Source organism: Octopus bimaculoides, chromosome 6 (assembly GCF_001194135.2).
Source record: "Octopus bimaculoides isolate UCB-OBI-ISO-001 chromosome 6, ASM119413v2, whole genome shotgun sequence".
Taxonomy (NCBI): domain Eukaryota; kingdom Metazoa; phylum Mollusca; class Cephalopoda; order Octopoda; family Octopodidae; genus Octopus; species Octopus bimaculoides.
Genome location: NC_068986.1, coordinates 107,443,076 through 107,447,286, shown reverse-complemented (window position 1 = coordinate 107,447,286; position 4,211 = coordinate 107,443,076). Strand labels below are relative to the sequence as shown.

The following is a 4,211-nucleotide window of genomic DNA, read 5'->3' as shown; positions in this document are numbered from 1 at the left end:
AAAACAGAAACAATTCCTATCATAGTAGGTGCCTTAGGTATAATAAAAAAATATTCAGACAAATACATAACAAAAATAGCAGGACTTACAAATATATATAACATACAGAAAATTGCACTACTGGGTACTGCACACATTCTACGCAAAACACTTTCAATACAGTAAACATAAGAGCACCACAGCAAACCACAGCACATACCCAAGGCGCACAGAGCTGCGCTCGGTAGTGAAGTGAAAGCACGTTATAAAAATAAAACTACTGAATAATAATAATAATAATAATAATAATCCTTTCTGCCTTAGGTTCAAGGCCTGGAATTTGGATGGGAGCGGGGTTGTCGCTTACATCGACTCCATTGCGTAACTGGTATTAATTTCATCGACCCGGAAAAGATGAAAGTAAAGTCGACCTCGGTGCCGTTTTAATTCGGAACGCAAAAATGGAGGAAATGCCGCTAAGACTTTTGTCCGGCATGCAAATGATTCTGCCAGCTTGCTGCCTTCGAAGTGAAATAGAACCAGTGCGTATTTTCATTATTGGCATATTGACCCTCTTGATATACAACAAAATATATTATTCACTTCGTCTCAAGTGATGGATACTAACTTGTTTGATATTTCTCTTAATCTGTTGATGTTGTTTTCGAGAAGTGTAATCTATCTTTGACCTCTTAGATCACTTCGACCCACCTCAGTTGCTACCATTAATAGTTAAACTGCAAGTTTAATACTAACCAATAACACTTTCAATGCAAAGGAAATGGGAGCTGCGATTCACATTATATCTTCGCTATCCATGATCAATCATTTATAACATCAGGTTTTCGCATCTTTTTCTTTTTTACCGATCCATTTCGTGTCTAAATCAGTCTTGCAGCTGTTGTCTGTTAGTAGTGTAATCATAAGTTTCATTTCATACTTTCTGAACTTAAAATTGTATGTAATGTACATGTTATTCTTTCTCATGAACACCTTAGCCGTTTATTTTTCTACACATCCTACCCTTCCAGAAGTAGGCGTCTACTGCTGTTTATTGGGTATGCTTTTGTTTCAACTCACGCACATATGTGTGTATACCTGTACGTATGTATATATTTATTTACATACGGTGTGCATTCAAAGCAATGATTGGTAACGGGTATGCAATGATTAGTAACCGGTATGCTTTTGAATCTCCTTAACAATTCACAATAATGACTTTTATTCCTACCTCAGTTCATCTAATTGTATATATACATATATATATATATATATATATATATATATCGTTAGTTTTCATAAAAAAGCCTTTAATTTTCTTGATTTCCAATGTGCATTTTCGCTTATTTTTCTTCTTACTTTCCCCATGAAGTTTCGATCTTGTTTTTGTAACATATTTCTATTCTATATATATATATGTATATATATATGATACAGAAAATAATTTATTTTCAAACGTTTGATAATGCTAATGCAATAGCATGAAGAGGATAAGCTTTTCCTATATTGCAGAAAAAAGCCGTTACTGGCCAGCAATAAGACTCGAACTCACATCTCTGTGATTATGCGTCAAGTGCTTTACCTTTAAGCTAAACTGCCTCGTAAGAAATTGTCCTGCAAATTTTAGGATTTATAAATCTAGATTTATAAGACGCTAACGTTAAATTCAACTTACGCTGAAAGTGAACAACGGTAAAGTACTTTATGCGTAATCACAGGGATGTGAGTTCGAATCTCATGGCTGGCCGGTAACGATTTTTCTGCAATATATGGATAGTTTATCATATTCATGCTATTGTATTAGCGTTATCATGCGTTTGAAAATAAATTATTTTCTGTATCTTTCAATACATCTCAACGCTTCTAAAGCAAGCTTTGTTTACTTTCATCGTAAGTTGAATATATATATATATACGCACACACGCATATATGCACACATATGGATTTGGGAGACTGAAACTGAAAGAAGCCCGTCGTATGTGTGTGTGTGTGTGGTTGTCCCCCACCAAGCATCGCTTCACAACCGCTGCTGCTGTGTTTACGTACCAGTAATTATATGTACGTATGTATGCATATGAATGTATGTATGTAAGCTATTTATGTGTGAATATATGTGCATACATGTATGTACGTGTATAGCATCAAGGCAACGATTATCCAAAAGTTTATAACTGGAGAGATGTCGGTTTGCGTTCTAAATTATATTGAAATAAATTTCTGATTGTCCATTAACTTCGTAGATTTCTCCCACTCATAATAATCCTCCTGATAAAGAAACTCTATTTACCTGTTGTATTATGAAGTCTACACTAAACATACATGCAGGTTATTCATGTTTTAAAATTATATTTTCCCTGATCAGAAAAATAATTACATGTTATATTTCACTGGAATTTCTTACACAAAATCATAGGATATTTTCTTTGTATTTGTGAGACACATACTTAGTGTGGAAATTGTTCTTTTTCAGCTAAGAAGAACTGAAATTGCAGGAAACTAACTTATGGGCCAATATTCCAAAGGAATTCAAAAGTCATCCCGTCTTTCTGCCTTCATCGTTTAAGAGAGAAGTTTACTCAGAAGTAAGCCATTTTTCAGTTATTTTGCATCTCCTCCACATTTTAAATCATCTTACTGCGTCACCCAAAAGATTGTTATTGCACATCTTAATTCATTTTGTGGATGTTATCCAGGGAAAACATAATGCTAAGATAACAGCTTTATGACAACTAATTCAATCTTGTCTTCTCAATGAAGTAATAACATATTTACTAATATATAATCCATTACCTTGAATCAATTTCGATGTTGTGCCTCACACGGGGTGTTAGGTATATCCCCTCCATAGCAACCCCATATTTAAACGAACCTGCATATTAAAAAAAAAATTCGTATGCCTTTATCGGAGCTCTCCCACCGAATATTATCCTACAAACGTTAATTATGAGATGCTTAAATTTAGTATCGACCGCCAGAGTTTGACCATTCTGAGAAGGAGGGTGAAAAGGTGATAGTTACTGTTTATTTCTTTTGTTTTTGATAACTAAAATATAACATTTTCTACGACATGGCTCGTACAAACGTGGTCCTTCACCTAAACTGAATTTGTGATCTAAACTTGACAAGTAACGAAATTTGATCTATCTTCTAAACACGATCCATCATCTAAACGTAATCATTTATTTAAGGTTGGTTCATTGCCTAAATTTGATCTGCCATCTAAATTTTATGCGCCATTTAAACTTTATCTGTCATGCTGTTTCATATAAACGCATACATCACGTATTTTAAAGTAATATATATATATATATATATATATATATATATATATATATATGTATGTATGTATGTATGTATGTATAATTCTTAAACATGAATATTATTGACAAAGATTTCGAAGTTTCGGCCACATAAACCATCTTCAGACTGTGATGTTTCTTTTAAATTAAAATATTCCTTAGGTATGAAGGTTTGAGGTTTGAGTGGAATGATAACTTAGATCTTTGGGTGGGGTTTTATGCAGTGATGTTTCGGAAAAAAAAAATTATTGATTATGTTAGGGGTTATGTTATTGTTTAGAATTTATTCAGTATGTAAAACTTTGTAAGTGTGCATATTTAGGTGAGTCCCTTTTGTTAGGCAGGCGTACGCGCACAACCAAAGACACACATACACGTACACACACGCACACATTATATATTTTAGCCATTTTTTGTGACGACTTCAAAATGTGTATTTCATGATTGAAGCAACGCCGCTGCCACAAAAATTTAAAGTGGAAAACGGTAGGTGAGGTCTGAGTGTTTCAAGGAAATATATTCCTTTCAGAAATGGATCGTTTGGCTTTTGTTGCTTCTTTAACGATATCCTGTGGTGCAAAATGCGGAAGAATATTATCTAGCAAACCGGAAAAACAAATCATAATTCACTTCCTGAAGGGGATTGTAATTTCTAAATGCATATTTCGGGTTTATTATAACAAATGAGCATTCGACATTTAGTCATAAGGCAAAACCAAACTATATATATGCAAATTTTGTGCAATGATTTATTATCTCTATTTTCCAATAGTATACAAACCAGCCACCAATTCTATAGTAAATGTGTTAGGTATATGAAGTAGCCTTTTCTTTGCCAGTGCAGGATCGTTTTGATAGATAAGTCGTTAGATAGATAGATTGAGATTATACGTGAGTCTCTGTGTATATGTACGCATAAAAACAATATATATA

At 33.5% G+C, this 4,211-nt stretch overlaps 1 protein-coding gene across 13 annotated transcripts in view; it reads left to right on the top strand.

Moving 5' to 3' along the window:
- LOC106873642 (ras-related protein Rap-2a) overlaps window positions 1–4,211 on the top strand; it is a 283,277-nt gene that overhangs the window by 259,633 nt on the left and 19,433 nt on the right. For 12 of the 13 annotated variants that reach the window (XR_008264479.1, XM_052969072.1, XM_052969069.1 and 9 more), the window contains one exon: window positions 2,450–2,561. The gene's annotated coding sequence lies outside the window, so the exon portion shown is untranslated. Of the gene's footprint in view, window positions 1–360; window positions 522–2,449; window positions 2,562–4,211 lie in introns of those variants that run through there. The other variant, XM_052969077.1, reaches the window with a different exon arrangement.